A 21934-nucleotide genomic window follows, 5' to 3' on the forward strand; every position below is an offset into this window, starting at 1 on the left:
AGGTTGGCTCACTCATTTGCTTATAGTTCAAAGCCATTTGCTATAGAATTCCCTTTCCTCCAGGAATGCACAAGCAATGTTAGGGTGTCACAGAACTTGCCCGTCAGTAATCACACAGTTGGAGTTAACACTTTATTAGCAAAAACACAATACCCACAGACTTGGCTGAGTGTCAAGCCTAATGAGCACACCAGGCCTAATGAGCACACTCTGTGAGTCTTCCTCCAGGAGATCAGTTGCAGTGACTAAAGATCCTTGCTCCCCACAACTGCCTATATCTGCTTCTCTCCAGGGCTTTCCCCAAGCAATCAGAGACTGCACCTGTATTCAGCCAAGCTCTCCCCCACCCTTTTCATGCCACTCCTGGTTCTGGGAGACAAGAGGGGAGCTTGTAGCAGCAGGAGGGAGGGCACCTGTGCCTCTTCACTAGCCTGACTCATCTCTGCCTCTTGACCTCCCACTTGCCAGTTTCAGCTTCTGATTCTTGACTTCTCTCTGCCACAGACTCTCCCAGCTCACAAAGCCTTGTTACCTCTACAGCTTCCGACACCTCCTCTTCCTGGTCTTCTCCCTCTGACCACTCGTCTTCATCCCACTACCACTCCCCGGGCTCTGAGTCTTCTTCCCTTGATGGTCCCCAAGCTGGTTCCTCCCACCATTCCTCTGCATCCAGCCAGTCCATGACATAGGGCAGGCCCGCCAGATGTTTTGGACTACAATTCCCATCATCCCTAGCTAACAGGACCAGTGGTCAGGGATGATGGGAATGGTAGACCCAAACATCTGGAGGGCCGGACCCAGGCCCTGGACAGCCCTCCCCAAGTATAAGGCAACAGGATATATATGAAGGCACCACTGTTGGGAACCCGGCATGAGACCAATCTGGAATGGTGCTGCCCCCCATCCAATTCCAGGGTCCACCCACTGCCATTCATTTAGGTTTCATTGGCAACAACAGAAGGGGTGTTAGCTTTGCTAGTTGGGTTTTTTAATATTTCCTTAGCTATGCCGTAATAAGCTTTATGTGTCCGTTCGATTAGACGTATATGTGCCTTGTTATGTTTACGGTTACTGTGCATTAATAAATTGGTAATCCTCACCCATAAATGTGCTTATTGCCTTCAGACCCGTAAAAAGCAGTGCCCTTCTTAAAACCACCTGCGGAATAGATGCCCAACAGTTCCTCTGTAACATCTGAATTGGGGATGATCATACAGGTCCTGGACCAGTGTTTGGATTATTGTTATTCGTTATCGTTAAAATTGTTACCCACCCTATACCCACAGGTTCCATTCACAGGAATAGGATGGCCACCCAGAAATACATCTCAGGAAACAAAGGGCAAGAGGTATGTCTTCGGCATTCACCAAAAAGATGTTTAATGAAGGTGTTGGGTGGGTTTTATGTTTAATGTTTAATGATGTTTAATGTTTAATGAAGGTGTTTGTGGTCCCCGAGAGGGGGCAATGACAATAAAGATAATATTATTATTATTGTTATTATTGTTATTATTATAGTTAAAGGTAAAGTTAAAGGGACCCCTAACCATTAGGTCCAGTCGTGGCCGACTCTGGGGTTGCAGCGCTCATCTCGCTTTATTGGCCGAGGGAGCCGGCATACAGCTTCCGGGTTATGTGGCCAGCATGACTAAGCCGCTTCTGGCAAACCAGAGCAGTGCACGGAAACGCTGTTTACCTTCCCGCTGGAGCGGTACCTATTTATCTACTTGCACTTTCGATGTGCTTTCGAACTGCTAGGCTGGCAGGAGAAGGGACTGAGCAACGGGAGCTCACCCCGTCGCAGGGATTCAAACCGCCGACCTTCTGATCGGCAAGTCCTAGGCTCTGTGGTTTAACCTACAGCGCCACCTGCATCCCCTTGGGTTTTAATAGTTAGGAGAGGATATATGAATTGCAGTTTCTCCCTCCAGGCTCCCACATGCGTGGAAGCATGTCTAAAGCTGGTTATACTACTTACAGTGCAACCAGCATAGCTTATGGCTCTTTGCTTCAAGAGCGGCTGTGGCACATATTTTATGTGAAAGGCTGTACACCCGGTGTGGGGGAGCTTTGGCCCTCTAGATATCAGATATCATTGGACCACAGCTTCCATCAACCCTGGCCATGCTGGCTGGGGCCGATAGTAGTTGTATTTCGGCAACATCTGGAGGGCCGTTGGTTCCCCATACCTGGTATTATTTATTACCTGGTATTATTACCTGGTATTATACATAGAAAGTGGCTTTAAACGTGACCAGCTGTGCATGGAAAACTTGTGCAGCTAAGGACTTCTGTGTCTCTGCTGAAACTGAGTGAGGGGTGAGATGAAAGAGCCTTGACTTGTGCAGGAGAAAGCACCTGAGTAATAAGAGGACATCAGACCGGAAATGCAGAATGGCATAGGACTGAGCCCCCCTGAGATGCTGATTGACTGTCAAACCTAGAAAGCTATATATTTGGCTAAAACAACATTGGGAATCTTATTCCCTTTGTGGGTGCACCATTCATCAACCTCAGAAAAATAAGAGCAAAGAGATTCAGTTAATAGCTGTATTCCTTTATAGTTTGCTCTTTCAAGAAATACTTGTTCTTACTTTCTGTGCAAGATTTCCCTCTAGCTTCAACTTCTTGCTTTGGGATGTGTGTATCTGCCACAGTCCCCCCCCCCCCCAATTATTGTTATTTTAATTGCCTGCAAATTCTCTGCCCACCTCTAGATGGTGTATTGTATTCATTGTATTTTTTCGATCTGGCTTTTATTACATAACCATCTGGAAGGTTTAGTAGTACCCAAAGGTAGTCTGGAGAGGGGACTTTTAGGAAGAAGGACAACAGACTTTTGAACATATTTCATCTGTAGTAAAGAGAGGCATAACGTTAACTTGGTGCAAATTAATGAACAACAGTTATCTTCAGGGTTCATATTTGCAGTGAGGTTTTTAGGTTTAGGACATGAATTAGAATTTTCTTTCTCCTTTGAATACATATTTATTTTAAAAAATAAGTATGATAAATTATCTCTCTCTTTCTCCCTCCCTCTCTCTCTCTCTCTATATATATATATCCCACCCTTCCTCCCAAAGGAGCCCATAGCAGCAAACAACAAGTGATAGAACAACAAAAACATATTTAAACATCTTTAAAACTTCCTTAGATTGTATCCAGCAGTATATGTGGTCACCAGTTTATTCTTGTGTCTTATTACACCGGTATAGTTTTCAATGAACAATCAGGTTGTCTACCTTCTCTTACTCAACTTAAATCATTTATCCATTTTACTATATGAGGCAGCTTCCACACTCTTATTATGCAGTCTTCCAAGATAGGAATAATCATCCCCCCCCAATACAGTTCATTTCTACACAAGCAGCTTTTAATGGTTGTATTATCGATTCCATATCTGCTGGTGAAACTAAACCTTAACATATCCAGATAAAATTATAAGTGGTTGTGCCAGGAACTCGTAGCCCATTGTAAGTTTAAGTTCATGTTTAGTATTCCAAAATATAATTGTTTTGAGATATGATCAAGAAATTTGAAGCGTGTAAGCACTGGATGCTTTGCAGCCCCATCACATGTTAATTCTACCATTCTGCCATATGACTAAATTGTGTTGTTGTTTTTTTAAATAAAAAGAAATTCTTTTAAATTTGTGAGCCAAGTCTCCAGTGGGACATGTTGCTGTTTCCATTTCCCTACCGCTTCTGGAATGTTCTCTCTCAGTTCTTTGTCCCATTTACATTGATATGATTTTTTTATGTTGTAAACTGCCCTGAAATCTAAGGGTATAGGGGTGGTATAAAAATTTAATAATAATAATAATAATAATAATAATAATAATAATAAGGCAAAATACTATGTATTTTGGAAAGTTGTTTGTGCACAATGCATTTGCATATTTCAACCATGTTTTGTGGGATGGTTCTTGAAATCAAGAAGCAGGTTTTTATCTATGTTTGGATACAATTGGGTGCCATTTTGAATCAAGATGGGGGACTGAATCTTTCAAAATTGCATTGATTTTAAATACTGGTGTCAAAGCACTGGGTTTTTTTTTAATGAGTTCCGAAGCAATTCTAGATATCAGGCTGATAATGCTATATATTTTACTAAGAAGCTTCTTTTTTTTTAATCATTAAGATTTCAAATTCCGTTATATTTCTGAATGGATCTTATTTCCACAGTTAATGATATGCCTAATAATGAAACATAGTTGGTAGGGTGTTGTTGCCCCTTTTTATGACTTATTTCTTCCTAAGATTTTAGAATACCTTTCAATACTTATCTTACTTCAGTATTCTTCCTAATCTGTTGATCATCTAATGGCATTTTTTTCTTTTAGTTCCTGACTGTAGCAAGTAGCTATAATCAGAGACAGCCCTGAACTTAAATCTCCTTTTTACCTATTGCAGACATTGATTTTTAGTTCATAGGTTTGTTTTGAATATTTCCGTATCAAACCTGTTGCAGTGCCGCAATACAGTTTCAAGTTCCATTAACACATTTTGTTGCTTCGCGAATAACTCTATATCTGGGTGAAACTGACTGCTTCGTAATATTTCTTTATATGTGGCCACCATTTTTTCCAGTGACAGTTTGACAGTATTTCATGTAATCCTGTGTTTCTTCCTGTCCCAAACAAAGTTTATAAGCAATTCCCCCCCCCAATTAATCTAATGCTTAAGTATTACTCTCATCATCCTTGATTTATTAATCACCATCTAAACCACCATCTCTAGGCAATTTATATTAAAGATACTTAAAAGCAGTTACAAACACAGGAACAGCAAATGCATTTAAAACAAAATTAAAAGCATACAAAGTAGTCAGTTGTGGTAAAGTCTCCTGGAGCCTTGCGTATGCCTTAGAATTTGCTTTCAACATGAGGGGATAACAGCTGAGGAGCCCTTTGCAAAAAAACAAGGACATTTTCCATTAGAAGTCTCTTGCAAAGCTGGATTTAGAGATGGCGGTCCAAGGTGAACAGAATGCTTTCAGCTATCAGCAGTCTTGTTACGTAGACTTACATATCTTGCTTGCTTGAACAGGGCAGCTTCAAAAAAGCTTAGCAGGTGCCATGTGGAATGTTTCGCTGCGGTGTGTAAAATTTCACATTCCTCTACCAGGTTCATGACAGAAGGGCTTACACTGCCCCTCAAGCCTTTCATGTGGGCTTCGCAGGGTGTTGCAAAAAGCTTGTGTATGGCTCCCCAACTCTGAATTCTGGGAGGACCGTAAAGATCAAGGCATATTTAAAAGGCTTCAGAATTATTTATTAACCTGGTACCCTCCAGATGTTTTGGTCCACAACGGTGCCCATCAACTGTAGCCAGTTGAAGGGGTTGCAGTTTTTTAAATACACCAATAACTTTATTGATGTATTTTTAAAAATAGCACACACCCCTTAGGTGACGGGAAAGATTTAAGGTATACAGTGAAAATACAGCATGAGAATACACAGTTCATTAGTAGAATATGAATTAACTTTGAGTAACCAAAATATGTAGTCTGGATGCCTGCAAAAGTTCAGGCATTGTTTTTCTCATTAATGTAATAAATAAAACAGTTCCAGTCAAAGGTAAATGAGTCTTTAGCTAATCACATTTTGTTGCTCAATTCCTCTATTAGGGCCAATTTCCAAACTCTGTCAGGCCAGTTCAAGAAGGTTGCCTCTACCAAGTCTTTCCAAAACTGAGTTATAACAAGTCTAGTTTCTAACAATATGGGATTTAAATAGGATATCTGCATTCTGAACATGAAATATTTTTAGAATTGAATAGGCAGCAATGCCAATGGAATAGGTTGGCATATTTATGAATGTTATTTATTTATTTTTACAAATCTATCCCACCTTTCATGGTTCTCCCCCTCCCTGTTTTGTCCTCATAACAACCCTGTGATGTAGGTTAGGTTGAGAGGCAGTGACTGGCCCAAGGCCACCCAATGAGCTTCGTGGCCAAGTGGGGGTTTGAACCCTGGTCTCCCAAGGTCATAGTCCAACACCCGAACCACTACACCACATTGGCTCTCCAGCTGCAGTGTGTATGTATGCATATGTCTGTTGCCCACAATAGTTTGCAGCTGCTGATGTTACAGTCACTGGTATAGTGCTGGGCTGGATATAGACACATCAAAAAAGCTTTTCAGTGAAACGTTTTGTAAACTTCATAAAGGGAAATCTCGTTGACAAAAGATAGGACTCCACAGCGCCATCTGGTGTCACAGTTATAATGCATATAAAACGCTTTTGAATATAGCTAAGACCCTGGCAACAGAACCAGGAAATGCAATACAAGCAACGCAGCAGGTTGGGGCTTTGCCAGCGCTTGCGCACTGCTCCCCCAGGAGATGCATCAACAGCGCTTTGCCAGCCTTCATATGAAAGACAGAAACGTCACTGCAAACTAGGGCTGCGTTCACACAACTGTTAATTTCCATGTTGTGTTTGAGCTTTTACATGATGCACAAGCCACTTGCAGAAAACTAATGGAATATAGTGCATGTTTAGGGCTCATATCTGTGCTATTTAAAACAAACCAAAAAACCCGTCTGCAATCCCATTAAACCGGATAATTGCAGGAGTAAAGTGACTAAATTTGGGTCAGCAATACAGGTCCTTCCAGCTGTTTACATGGGAAATTAAGAGGGGACAGAAGCCCCACATATGTGGAAAGGGTGGCAGAGTAGGAATGTTGTCCAATAATGTCACTATATCACACCATGCCCGCTAGCGTGAATGAAACTGAGTGCAGAATGCCAGTTGTTGGTCAAAAAAACCCGCATGGCAGGTGCTGTAGTGTGAAAGGAATGTTTAAAAATGGGATGGAAGTGCTAGTGTTATAATCAGGAAACTTAATGCAATACAGTTGTACCTTGGATCCTGAATACCTTGCAAAGTTGAACGTTTTGGCTCCCAATCGCCATAAACCCGGAAGTGATTGTACCAGTTTGCAAACTATTTTTGGAAGCCGAACGTCCAACGGAGCTTCTGCAGCTTCCGATTGGCTGCAGGACCTGCCTGCAGCCAATCAGAAGCCGCGCTTCAGTTTCCAAACGTTTTGGAAGTCGAACGGACTTCTGGAACGGATTCCGTTTGGCTTCCAAGGTACAACTGTATTCCCAAAGTCAGAATGTATCCTGGGTCTTAACTAGGGTGGCCAGCTGAGAAAGAGGACTGCGTTATATTTCATCTTTAGTAGAAGAGAGCACTTCAGCAAGTGTAGCTTGGCAGCATTCTCTGTAGTAACTGATTGGACCCTGAAGAAAATAGCAAGCAAAAACGCTAATTGTTTAAACCAGCAGAATCCTGTTTCCTCAACCCCCATAATGCTCGAGCAACTCCTCTTTTAACCAAGAGATGGCACTGCTTGGCTGACACAGCCCCTTTCCTAAGTCCCCAATTAAAAAAGGGTAAAGGAGGACTCTGAATTATTTTTAAATGCTTGAAAACACACCTGAATTCTTGCTAGTCACGCACTTGACACTGATGAGTAAGTTTTTCAGGCACAACGTTGAAGAGCACACCTTTCAGCCTCCCTGACACTCCCGACGAGTTGGTGTGAAGGTTGCCGATGCAGGATACAAAATGGATGAGACATAGGGTAGTCAGAGGCAAGACATGTGCAAAGGCACAAAGGAGCCAGCTGTTACCAGAGGCACAGGTGTCCTAGGATAGTCTTCCACCAGCCATGGCTAGTTGGACAGCTACCTTGGATTGGGATAGCGTGGCTGCAGTTGTCCTTGTGTTGGTAGCCTCATGGTTGGATAGCTGTAATGCCCTCAATGTGGGGCTACCCTTAAGGTTGGTTTGACGACTGCAGCTGTTGCAGAACACAGTTTCTTGTGGGGGCAAGCTACCACTAGCCTCTAACACCTCGTTGGCAGGATTTGCACTGGCTACCAATCCGCTACCTGGCCAAGTTCAGTGTTTTGGTACAAACATATAAGACCCTATACAGCTCAGGACTTGAGGCATGACCTTATCCCATATACAGTGGTACCTCTGGATACGAACGGGGTCCATTCCAGAGCCCTGTTCGCATCCTGAAGAGAATGCAACCCACGTCTGCGCGTGCACGATTCACCGCTTCCGCGCATGCGCGTGATGTCATTTTTACTGTCTGCGCATGCGCGAGCGACAAAACCTGGAAGTAACGCGTTCCATTACTTCCTGGTCGCCACGGAGCGCAACCTGAAAGCACTCAACCTGAAGCAACTTCAACCTGAAGTATGACTGTACTCCTAGTAGATGGCTGCAGTCTGTGGCAGAGTCTCTCCTGCAAATTCCAAAGTCAGAAGCTGACTCCACAATAACTTGGTGGCTGGCCCTTTCTTCGGAATAGCATTCCTGTTGAGATGGTATATAGACCCTTTTCAGAAACAATTGAAGACATGGTCTCTACTTGGTATCATTTTAATTTTTTTTGTGCTGTTACTTTCTGTGTTTTTTAAAGCAATGTTTTTAGCTGCTTTTATTGCATTTCGTGCATCGCCTTGGAACGTGTGTGTGTGTGGCAATGCACTAATAAATAAATACTTTTAAAAAGAGAGGACAGAGACCTTGTGCCTTTTAGTAGTTGTGCAGAAGAGGGGATTTCAGCAAGTCTAGCTTACACAACCAGCTCCAAAACTGGTTGTGGATATAACCTCTCTGACCCCTGGCATGGTTCTCCCCGTTCTTCTCCACCTCCCCACTATTGCCTGAAATTCGAAAGGGAGATGATGGGAAAGATAGAGCAGGGAGAGTCTCACTTCTTGAAACCTTGGAGAGCTGCTGCCGGCCAGTGTAGACTGTACTGTGCTAGATGGACCAAAGAATCACAGAATCATAGACTTTGTAGAGTTGGAAGGAACAAAAAGGGTCATCTAGTCCAACCCCCACAATGCAGGAAAGTAGGGCTCGAACCCATGACCCTGAAATTAAGAATCTCGTGTTCAACTGACTGAGCTGTCCTGGTCTGACTCAGTGCAAAACAGCTTCCAGTGATCCACATCTCACTATATTATCCTCAAAAATTATTTGAGGATACACATCAACAAAGAGAGAGAGAGAGAAGAAATGCATTACCAATCAAGAGTGAAAGATTAGACCAAATTTACACAATATGCATTTTAATGGCATATTTTGATAACATTCAAACCAGCCTTCCACAATCTGGCACCCTCCAGATCTTTTGGACTACATCAGCCACAGCCGAGATGGGAGTTGATGAGGATGTTTTGTACAGGAATTCATTCTTCTAGCAGTGTTTCCCAACCTTGTGCCTCCAGCTGTTTTTGGACTACAATTCCCATCATCCCTTGCCACTGGTCTTGCTAGTCAGGGATGATGGGAGTTGTAGTTCAAAAACAGCTGGAGGCACAAGGTTGGGAAACACTGTGCTAGCATTCTTCTAGCATCCCCGGGGGAGGGAGGAGGGGGCGGTACTCAACAAAAGACTTTAAAAATGTGAAAACTGCTAGAGGAAAGCCTGTCCTGAGATAGCTTAGAGCATCAAGTGCGGAAGCATCAACAGCAATGTTGTCTCCCACATAGTCATTGCAAAAGAAAATGCTACATCACACAGGGCATAGTTAAGCAGTGGAACTTACTTCCACAGGAAGTAGTGATGGCCACCATATTGGATGCTTTTAAAAGAGGATTATACAAATTCATGGAGGATAAAACTATCGATAGCTACTAGCCATGATGACTACGTTCTGCCTCCACTTTCAGAGGCTGTGTGCCTCTGAATACCAGTTGCCGGAAATCACAGGAGGGAAAAGTGTTGTTGTGCTCTGGTTCTGCTTACACTGGGGCATCAGTTGGCTACTGTGAAGACAGGATGTTGGACTCGATGGGCCTTTGGCCTGATTCAGCATCCAGGCTTTCCTTCTTCTCTTACCTTTTCATCTTCATTATCCTAACTGCAGTTGACTCCAGAGTTCCCATAACTTAATCTATAATAATGCCCCCCCCAATTAAATTGCATTACGCTGCTGCTATCGATATCAATCGGGGCCCATGACATGTGGTTTTTATGTTCATTGCTCATAATGTATCTGTGCTGTTTATTTCCTCACTTGCGCACGTAATATCTAGCCCCGGCTCCCAAATTGAAAGGCAAGCCTTCATTATGACGCAAGGCTCTGTTTATCATTTAGAAGTTTGACTTCCACCGTCCCCATCCTTCTGGTTGAGTTGAGCATGCTCTGTTCAAATAGGCTGAGACTGAATTCTTGGGTGCCTGCTCTGAGCTTTTCCTGAAAGGGACACTTCCAAATTACTAGAACTTTCTTTTCCGCTGGCTTGATTTCCTGCTTCTCCTGAAGCCGTTGCTTCACTAGTAGCAATGTGGTGTTGTGTAGTGGTTTGAGTTTTGGGTGTGGACCAGAGCAGTATCCACACAGCTGTTTATTCCATTTCCCAGATGTTTCCCGAACTGTTAATTCTGCATTATATCTGAACTTTCACATGACATAAAAGAATCTTCCAGAAAACAAATGGAATTTAGTGCATGTCTTGTGCTCGTTTCTATGTTATTTGATTCCAGAAAAAAATCCATTTGCAGTCCACTTATCCTGGAAAATTGTGCCCCCAAATAATTCCCTTTTAGTAATTTTTTTTTCAAACAGTTAATCAAATCATGGGACAATTGCTACAACCAGACCCAAAATTAGCCTATCTTATTTTACTCCTCAGATTAACATAACTACTAAAGAACTTAAAGAAGTTATTAATATAACTACTAAAAACTCCTTCATTTATTAACTACAGCTAGATTAGTGACTGAGGGGGGAAATAGAAAACTTTAAATGCACATCTTTTTGAAGCCTAGATTTTGCAAGTATGGGACTTTGTGCTTCTGGACAAATTAACCATTTCACAAAAGGAATATCAGTCAGGGGACGGAAGTACTCAAAAATTCTATTCAACATGGAATCCTTTTATTGACACCATTGTCTTATAGAAGCTTGTGGAGAGACACTTTCATTTGATTGCCTCTCTTGGAATAGGAGTCTCCTGACTATTCTTAGCACCCTGAACAAACTACAATTCCCAGAATTCTTTGGGGGAAGCCATGACTGTTTAAAGTAGTATCACAGTGCTTCAAATGTATTGCTTGAAGACGGCCCTTATATTTGCTAATGCAACAAACCGCTCCCTTTGTGAACATTTAGTTAACCCTGTTTTAAAGTCTCCACTGAATGACCATTGCTATCAATTGCTTTTTGCTGAAGAGTGCTCACTTTCATCCAAGGCACTCCATGGAAATTACAGCCCCTGATGTGCCCACAGCAATCTAAAGCCCATATATCTTTGTTCTTTTCCTGAAAATACACCACATTCTGAGAAGTTCCTGCAATATTACAAGGTCCATGTTCTTGCACACTTCTGGAACAACTTGGTCTAACCAGTCAAAACAACGCAGAAGCCAGCTGGCTTTTTGTTTGATGTTGCAACAGGGCTCAAGAGATGCTCATGTGTCAAACACTTCCCTTCATCATCCTTCCTCTCTAATGCAGCTTTCCTGTTCTCCCCTCCTTCACAGAAACAAAAACTTGCAGATTCTTCTCTCTCCCCCCCCCCTCAGACTTGTAGGTGTTGTGTCTTGCATCTGGAATGCAGTTATTTTCCCCCTACCTAATATGATTTCCCATAAGTTCCCCACCATCACCACAAGATTAATATACAACTGTCCACCCATCACCTTCACTCCTCAAGTCTTCTAAGAAAGAAAGAAAGAAAGAAAGAAAGAAAGAAAGAAAGAAAGAAAGAGATGAAGTGATAGACATGAGGCAGGAGTTGATAATGCAGGTGAGCTGCGCACAGGTGAGCTGAAAGCGAGCTGCCGGCCAGCCCTGTGGAGCCTCCTTTTATTGACACAAATATGCAAACCAGGCAGATACATTTTGGGCTGTGACCTTCACACATCTTCCGGTCCCGAGATAGTGGGGTGGTACAAAGTTATTTTGGCACCTGTTTCCACCGCATCATTTTCCCCTTGCACAGTGTATGACGAAGGAGACAAAAGGTCTCAGAGACAAAGGTTACAGACAGGACACCGCAGACTACTGAGACCGCAAAGGGTTAGACAGAGGCAACAATGTTCAGACAGCTGTGGCTTGTCTGGGGGGGGTGCCCTGCACCCCAAGGTCACGTGTGCAGGCAGACTGTGGCTGTCTGTGGGTGGGGAGTGTGCTCCCTCCGGACCCCACTCCGCGATCACGCCTCCAAAGAAAGAAAGATTAAAATGCCATTAAGCACCATTTCTCATTATGTCCTAGGAGACCAAGGTTCAAAATTACATTCAGCCATGAAGCTCAGTGGGTGATCTTGGGCCAGTCTTTTTTTTTATATATAAATATTTTATTAAGATTTTTGAATAAAAATGCAAAAATAAAGAAACAGAATAACATATATCATAACATACTTTCTTAACATCTTTGGACTCCCTTACACCTCCCGCTCCCATTTGCATCGTTGTCAATTCTTGCCCGCAATTTATCATCTTGTTTACAGTCTTGTGTCAGGTTCATTTAAATATAATCTGTTAGTTCTCCAATAGATTTATAAGTTTTCCTCAAACTTTTATATCCTTTTAATTATCTAATTTAGTGGTGCGCAATTATTTATGATCTAACATCCTTTCTTAACATTCAACCAAATTACAATGTTTTTTTAAATAAGTCTTGAATTTCTTCCAATCTTCTTCGACCCTCTCCTCTCCCAGGTCTCGGATTCTGCCAGTCATCTCAGCTAGTTCCATATAGTCCATCAGTTGCATCTGCCATTCTTCCAGCGTGGGTAGATCTTGAGTTTTCCAATTCTTAGCGATAAGTATCCTTGCTGCCGTTGTTGCGTACATGAAAAATGTTCGGTCCCTCTTTAGCACCTTCTGGCCGACCATGCCCAAAAGGAAGGCCTCTGGTTTCTTAGTAAAGGTATACTTAAATACCTTTTTCAGCTCATTATATATCATTTCCCAGAAGGCCTTCACCCTAGGGCAGGTCCACCAGAGGTGAAAGAATGTTCCTTCATTTTCTTTACATTTCCAACATTTATTATCAGACAAATGGTATATCTTAGCAAGTTTAACTGGGGTCATGTACCATCTATATATCATTTTCATTACATTTTCCTTCAAAGCATTACATGCAGTGAAGTTCAACCCAGTGGGATCTTGGGCCAGTCATTGCCACCAGTCTAACCTACCTCAAGGGCTTGTTGTGGGGATTAAATGAGGAGGGGGAGAATCAGGCACACCACCTTGGGCTTCTTGGAGAAAAAGGTCGTATATAAATGCAATAAATAATGCCCAGCAGCAGCAGCAACAACAACAACAAACAACCTGATGCATTGCCACTCAGGTGGGGGGATGATTCCAGGGCTCATTAAATGCATACACATATTTAAAAGTGAACCAGACAAGGGGATAGGTATTAGGAATTATATCAGAATGGAACATCAGAGTTCTGGAACAATATCCCACTGAATATCGCCAGGGTAGGGAAGAGAGAGAAATTTGGTTCAGTTCACATTATAGTGTGAAATTACCTACTTTGCACTTCCCACAACAATATGTGAACTGAAACGCACCTTTCAAAACTGCACTCCTTAAAACAAGAGATTGATATTTCTGCTTGCTGCAGCAATACTATCCATTGCCCAAACAGCGTTTGGGAATAGACAAAAGGGATAAAAGTGTATGAAGATTGCCTATAGCTGAGGAAATAACCCATAATGTAGTGATGCAGAAAGGGAAGGCTGGGTGCCTTTCATGCTATTTGGTGGCTGTTTATTTATATATTAATGAGAAGTGTTTACAAAATACATATCGGCCACATCACAGCAAATCTAGATGTTGTGACCACGTATACTTGTTGATACTTTAGTCGAAAAGATGTTCTCGCTGGGGATGGATGTTTCCATACAACCCTGATGGAATAACAGGAGAATCTGAGCATCCTAGAATTGTAGGCTTGGAAGAGACCACATCAGTCTTCTAGTTCAGCCCCCTGCAATGGAGGATTCACAGCTGGCCATCCAACCTCTGTTTAAAAGCCTTCCATGAAGGAGAGTCCACTACCTTCCAAAATAGTCTGTTCCTCTGTCAAATGTTTTGCCGGAATCTCCTTTCTTGTAATTTGAATCTATTGCTTCAGGCCCTATCCAAGCAAGCTTGTTTTCTGTTGCTGTAGAGCAGTGATGGCCAAACTTGGCCCTCCAGCTGTTTTGGGACTACAGTTCCCATCATCCCTGACCACTGGTCCTGTTAGCTAGGGATGATGGGAGTTGTAGTCCAGAAACAGCTGGAGGGCCAAGTTTGGCCATCACTGCTCTACAGCAACAGAAAACAAGCTTGCTCTATCGTCTATGTAACCCCTTCAGATATTTCAAGATGGTTATCATATCACTTCTCAATATTTTATTCTCTAGGCTGAAGATAGCCAACTCCCTCAACCATTCCACACAAGGTCATATTGGTCACCTTCCTCTGCGCACGTTCCAGATTGTCAATTTCCTTCTTAAACTGTGGTGCCCAGAACTGGCCATAGGACTCTAGGTGGGGTCTAGCCAAGGGGAAATAAATTACTTCCCTTGATCTGGAATCTATATTTCTCTTGATGCTGCCTAGAATTGCACTAGCTTTTTCTTTTTTGCTGCTGCCACCTCACACTGTTGACTCATGTTAAATTTGTGGCCTACTAAAACCCCATTGATCCTCTTTTTATGTGTACTGCTGTCAAGCTAGGTCTCCCCTATCCTATATTTGTGCATCTGCTTATCCCTACCTAAGTGCAGAACCTTGCATATGAGCTTCATCCAAATATGTTGAACAATGCCAGGCCTAGGACTGAATCCTGCAGCACCACACTGGTTAATTTATTCCAGGATGATGTGAAACCTTTTGGTTGAGCATAGTTTTGGTTCAGCCGGCCAACCAGCTACAAATCCACCTCACATTAACATGGTCTAGTCCACATTTTACCAGCTTCCCTGCATGAATTTGTCTAACCCTCTTTTGAAGCTGTGAGTGGCAACAGCTGAATGCGAGAACTCCCAAATAAAAGTGGTGCGAGGCAAAATGGCAGTATGGGCTAAATCTGCCCCGGCTTATCCACACATGCAAGTCATCCCTTGATGTTGCAGCCATCAAGCGACGCACATGCAGATCAGCTGCATGTGACCAACCAACTGCTCTTCTTGAGGCACCAGATCAAGTGAGGCTACAGAATTTATTCCCTGGAAAGCCATCAAAAGGGCATCCAGAAGGAAAAGAGTCCAGTGACAGCATGAGCCTTGGCTCAGGGAGTTGATGGGAAACTATAAACCATAAATACGTTCTCTCTCTTTTTCTCTCCCTCCCTCTCGTTCAACAGCACACAAATTACTTGTCATTGTGGCAAAACAAACAAGGCTTCATTATCATTAACATTTGGATGGTGGTAAACAAGTTTATTTATGCTTGAGCTCTGCTAAAGAAACAGGTCCCAGTGAGAAAGAGGAGCTCATAGTAGGTGGCCTGGATGGGTTTTTTTTAATATATATTTTGGGTTGTTCCCACCCCCCCTTCTCTTCACATTGAGAAACGGCTTTTACAAAATCCCTCTGAACTCAGAGAGACAGTCTGCTATTCAAGCTGGCCCCGGGTTAATGAAAGTACGGGGTGTGCTTGTTAAAAGGAAGGACTCGGACACCAGCAGCCATGGGTGGTCACATTTTTATGGGATGATATGTATCTTTTGCCCTTTCCACTGTTTTTGTCTTTAACTCTTACATCCCAGCTGCTCACCTTGGGGGACCTAAGACGGTAACCAGTCCCAAGTAACGGAACAATCACGGACATGATCTCAACAGGTTGTCTAATCCAGCTCCCTGACAATGCATGAAATCCAACGCTGCAGCATACATGATCCAACCTCTGCTTTAAAACTTCTGGTGAAGAAGACTGCACCACCTTCCAAGCAACTGGTGTTCAGAAGCATCTCTGCCTCTGACTGTGGAGGCAGAGCATAGCCATCATGGGTGGTAGCTATTGGTAGCCTTTTCGTCCATGAATTTGCCCAAGCCTTTTTAAAAGCTATCCATCATGCTTCTTGTGAGAGCAAGTTCCGCAGTTTTAACTATGCACTGCATGAACAAGTACTTTATTTTATCTGTCCTGAATGTCCCACCATTCAGCCTCATGGGATGGCCATGAGTTCTAATGCTATGACAGGTGGAGAAAAAGTTTTCTCTATCTTCTCCAGTTTATGAGTAAGGGACAAACACCATTCCCATGCCACTTACTCTATCCTATGCTTTAGTTTATATACCTCTGTCACATCCCCCTTCTATAGCTCGCTTTTCCCATAGATTAAAAAGTCCCAAACGCTGTGACCTTTCCTCCCCGGGGAGTTGCTCTGTCCCCTTGATCATTTTGGTTGCCCATTTCTGAACCTTTTCCAGTTCTACAATATTGTTTTTGAAGTCAGGTGACCAAAACTACGATGACCCTGAACCATACACAGTATGGGCGTGCCATAGATTTGTATTAACAACGTTATGTTATTGATTTCCTAATGTTTGGTCTAAATCCTTCATCTTGTAATTTGGATCTTGTCCAATGGGGCAACAGAAAACCAACTTTGTTGTTGTTTAGTCGTTTAGTCGTGTCCAACTCTTCGTGGCCCCATGGACCAGAGGGCGCCAAGCACTCCTGTCTTCCACTGCCTCCCGCAGTTTGGTCAAACTCATGCTGGTAGTTTTGAGAACACTATAATAATAATAATAATAATAATAATAATAATAATAATAATAATAATAATAATAATTTATTATTTGTACCCCGCCCATCTGGCTAGGTTTCCCCAGCCACTCTGGGCGGCTTCCAACAGAGATGAAAAATACACTAAAATGTCACATATTAAAAACTTCCCTGAACAGGGCTGCCTTCAGATGTCTTCTGAATGTCAGGTAGTTGTTTATCGTTTTGACATCTGATGGGAGGGCATTCCACAGGGCGGGTGCCACTACCGAGAAGGCCCTCTGCCTGGTTCCCTGTAACTTGGCCTCTCGCAGTGAGGGAACCGCCAGAAGGCCCTCGGAACTGGACCTCAGTGTCCGGGCAGAACGATGGGGGAGGAGACGCTCCTTCAGATATACTGGACCGAGGCCACTATCCAACCATCTCATCCTCTGTTGTCCCCTTCTCCTTTTGTCCTCCATCTTTCCCAACATCAGCGTCTTTCCCAGGGAGTCTTCTCTTCTCATGAGGTGGCCAAAGTATCAGAGTCTCAGCTTCAGGATCTGTCCTTCCAGTGACCACTCAGGGCTGATTTCCTTCAGAATAGATAGGTTTGATCTTCTTGCAGTCCATGGGACTCTCAAGAGTCTCCTCCAGCACCAGAATTCAAATGCATCAATTCTTCGGCGATCAGCCTTCTTTATCATTTATGGGACAGTCTTTCAGTATATGGATATATCTATCCTCTCACCTCATAATTGTCTCTTCTGCAGGTAAAACATACCCAAACTCTTCGAAAGGGAGAGACTGTCAGGGGAAGTCCAATCTTCTTGAACACATGGTGAGTGTTTTGGAGGGGTGGGGGATATTTGGAGGTAAACCCTGACTTTCAATATCAGTACTGGACTACAGGTGTTTGCAGACGGGAGTTTCGTATTTCAAACAGGTTTTCACACATTGTTTGCCACTCAACAGCTTCGATCTGCAGAGCTGGCATCATTACAGGGGCCACATAGTACTTGTTCCACATTGGTAAGAAATCTGTTTTTTAGTGTGGCAGCACCCACACTTGGGAACACCCTTCCTATGGACATTAGGCATGTGCCTTCACTGTACTCTTTTCGGTACCTGCTAAAAACATTTTTTAGGAAACTTGCTTTTTCATCTGGTTTTTAACTTATCGTTGATTAAGGAAAAATCAAAAGCGGAAATGTGAAAGTGGGTCCCATGTTGTAACTTGGGGGTCAGAGGTGGCCCTCGGGTCTGAGTAAGCAGGTGACAAAGTAGACCTTCACCTGAGATCCCCAAGAGTAGCTGCCAGTCAGAGCGAGCAATACTGGGTTAGATAAGCTAAAACCTTCCTATGTTTCTGTGATCAACACAGAGAGCTTCCCAGCCATGAGCTCCCTTCAGCTGATAATCTGGAGCTGTTCATCAGCTGTCTTCCTGGCAAAGAAGCCCTGAATCAGCATTGTAAAATAGCCACTCAGGGTGGCTGGGTGAAGTGAACTGGGTGCTCTAGAATGGGGTGTGTGTGGTTTTTCCACCTCAGGGCCACATTCCCATGTGGGGGCCACACACCAGTGGCAGACATGGCCAGAAACAAAAGTGGTCAGGTTGTAAATTTTGCTTTTACAAGGTAGGCTGTACACTCCAACCAGGCAAGAGGCATCCTGGGAGTTCAATGACACATTCTGGCCTGTTGAAAATACTCAAGGAACTGGGAAGCAAGGCAAGCGAGGGCATGGTCTGAGGAGAGGAAGTGTTGCCCCAGGAGAGTCCTGAGAGCTAGACAGAGAAGACTGGAGAGCCATGTTTGGCCCCAGGCCTGAGGTTCCCCACCTCTGCCCCAGAGGGAAAATTGTGTATGGTTTGAAAGCCCCTGCTTAAAAAACCCAAAATCTGTCCCTACCCATCCTTAATGTTCCTGGTGTAGGCAAAAGATGAAGGAGCCGCTGTTCAACGAGGCTGGCTGCTGAAGGTAGGCGTGAGAGAACGACAGAGTTCTCATCTCACCTCTGCCACGGTGTTTTCACCACCCCCTGTGGCCTCGGGCAAGTTTCCTCACCTCACTTTGGAACACCATTTCTCCCTTTGGTGACACAGATATAATAATAGCAGCACAGGGTGGTGTTGCAAGCATTCATTACATGAGGGGGGGCAGTTTTGTTTATTGCCTTGGAGATGGAAAGTGCTGTTGGAAGTCTTGTTTATTATCTTCCGAAGCTGCCAAGCTGGTCCGGCAACCTAGCATCAAGGGGGGGGGGGAGCTGTGTTTGTATGAAGGGGGGAGGTTGTCCTGTGACTTGCAAGAGATAATTATGGTGTCTCCTGCACCATTCTGTGCTTAGGGCTGCAAAAGAACTAAACTCCAGTTCCAGAGGGTTTTATAGCAGTTTTGGGGAACCCTTCCTCCTCTGGATATTGCTGGACTACAATTCCCATCATCACAGACCCTTGGCCATGGCGCCTGGGACTGATGGGCGTTGTAGTTCCGCAACATCTGGAGGGCCAAAGGTCCCCCACACCTAGTTAACAGGGTGCTGGACTGACCCAAGATATTTTGCTGCCCGATGTGATGCTGCTTCAATATATGCCAGACTGTTGAATCTTATTTCCATTTGGCAAGGCCAGAGGGATGTGGCCTGGGGAGAGGGGGTGTGGCTGAATAGCAGGTATAGCCTGGAGCCTAATGGAGAGATCTAGAGAGCCACACTTAGACTCCGTGCCTGAGACTCCGCAACCTTCTTCAAGCAGCTACAACCGCATCAGCCCTATTCACAAACTCACAGCTTTTGGAATCACTCAGAGCCTGCCTAAAATATTTTGATGCTTGAGGCTGGGTAGGCATTCCCAGGGGCTGGGATTCTGGTGGTCTACATAGCTTTTTTACCCTGCTTTTCATTAGCAAGAACAGAAACAAATAATGCAAACCAAGGAAAGATAGAGTATTTATTTAATTGTTTATTTACAGTATTTAATTTCTTAGATTGATATACTTCCCTTCATCATAAGATCTCAGGGTGGTTCACAGAGTAAAATACAAGATAAAAACATGAACCTAAGTAAAACAAAACAGCAAAACAATAAGGGTACTTGGCATCACCTTGATACAGAATTTGGATTTATGTGTAAAGCAAATCAACTCTCTGCTGTAAAATCCATGTAGGTGAAACCAATTCAGAGGACGAGAATTTATCCTCTCAGTGTGACCCAGTTTGTTTTTCGGGTTGAGGAGCTGTCAGTGTCAGTATGCACCGGCTGTTAAGGAGTCATGAACCATTTTGTAAGCACAGTGATTTCTGGGTGCTTGGAGATATTGGCCAAAGGACGTGTCTTCCTTGAGAACTTTACAAGACTCTCCCTTTGGACCTCTCTTGGCAAGAGAAGTGCTTTCCTCCCAAGGTGACACCATTTGACCGGCGCTTCTCACTCTCCTTACACAGCAACAAATGAAAGCAAGGCTGGCCTCAGATGCCCACCATCCTGCGCCCGTATTCTTTGTTGTTATTACTAGCTCCAAAGTATTAGGGCCTCTCAGATGTCACTTGGAGGTGACTAAGAGTCAGATCTGATTAAAAACATCTGACCTTGCTGCCAAGTCAATGGTGTAAACTTAGTAGGCTGTCGTATGTCAAGTCATGTGAGCCAATTAAAAGAGCCCCCTCCCTTCACTCAAAAGATTCAGTTTATATTGTATAATCCAGTGCAAAGGGCATCTATTACATGCCCACCACTAAGTTTCTCTTTGAACTTTTCCTAGCGTCAAGAAGTCTTCAGTATTAAAGAAGACTGTGTTTGGACAACAAAGGGATACCTACAAGATCAATCCCACAAACCTCAGAGTTGGAAGGTCAAATAGCATAGATGCATGGGGCATGAGATGGTTGAACAGGTGTTCATTCAGAAATTTGACTGTATTAAGCCAGGGCATAATAGAGTTTGGGGTTTCTTTGCACACCAGTCCACAACTAAAGAATATAAGAACATAAGGAGAGTCTGCTGGATCAGGCCAATGGCACATTGGCTCCAGTATCCAAATATCGCAGTGGCCAACCAGATGTCTGTCGGAAACCCTCAAGCAGGAATGGCGCACAAGAGCAACTCTCCCCTTCTGTGGCTTCCAGCAACTGGTATTCAGAAGCATTAGTGCTTCCAACTGTGGAGGCAGAGCACAGCCATTGTGGCTGGTAGCCATTAACTGCCTTATCTTCCATGAATTTATCTAATCCTCTTTTAAAACCACCCAAGCTGGTGGCCATCCCTGCCTCTTGTGGGAAGAAGTTCCACAGTTTAACTACGTGCTGCGTGAAGAAGGACCTTATTTTATCTGTCCCGAATCCCACAACATTCAGCTTTAATGCATCTCCACAAGTTCTAGTGTTATGAGAGAGGGAGAAAAACTTTTCTGTGTCCACTTTCTCCATGTTGTGTATCATTGTACAAACTGGCGTTCAACTGGCCCAACAGTGGAGGCAGGAATGTAGCCATCATGATTAGAAGTTATTGATACTAGCAGTTTGGCTTTCAATTCCTTTCCCAATAATCTCCCTAGTGTGGAATTCACCTTTCTCACAGCTGTCTCACACACTGAGTTGACATCTTCATCAAGCTATCCACTATGATCCCAAGGGCCCATTCCTGGTCAGTTACTCCCAGTTCAGACCCTATTAGCATATATGCAAATTTAGGATTTCTTTATCCCAACAGGCATCACTTTACACTTGTTTACATTGAATCGCATTTGTAATACTGGCTGCTTAGGTGTGCAGTTAAACAGACTTGAAGGCATCCAAATCTTCTGTAAGCATTAGCATTAGCATTTAATAGACCCAGAAGAACTGAACGTACACTCAGAGCAAGAACTGATCTTACACTCGAAGAGCTTATGCAAGAGCATAAGCAACCTGGCTAATTAAATACTTTTGCCTGTGCTTGCAAGCGTTGCCTACAGTTCTCTGTAAAGGAACAGTACACCACAGCGTTTGCCATTTTACTTCCCGTTCATCCAACTTGGACAGATAATTTTGGAGCTCCTCATAATCCCCTTTCGCTTCAACTTCCTTGAAGAACTGGGTCCGACTCAGTATAATAAAGCTTCCTATGTTCCTAGCTTGGCTGATAGGCACCTAAGATGCTTCTCTCATTTTTATCTGTAGACACGGCAGAAATTCAATGCAAACAGTGGGAGAACATTTTGTAAGCACGGAGTTTATTTGAGAACAA

At 43.4% G+C, this 21934-nt stretch overlaps 1 long non-coding RNA gene across 1 annotated transcript in view; it reads left to right on the forward strand.

The window, feature by feature from the left end:
* Positions 1-21934, forward strand: part of LOC310831981 — a 48982-nt gene that overhangs the window by 4905 nt on the left and 22143 nt on the right. The window contains exon 2 of the long non-coding RNA XR_014558085.1: positions 1287-1348. This is a non-coding gene — a long non-coding RNA (uncharacterized lncRNA). The remainder of the gene's footprint in view (positions 1-1286; positions 1349-21934) is intronic.

Source organism: Podarcis gaigeae (genome assembly GCF_964106915.1).
Source record: "Podarcis gaigeae genome assembly, chromosome: 14".
In the NCBI taxonomy this organism is placed as follows: Eukaryota; Metazoa; Chordata; class Lepidosauria; order Squamata; family Lacertidae; genus Podarcis; species Podarcis gaigeae.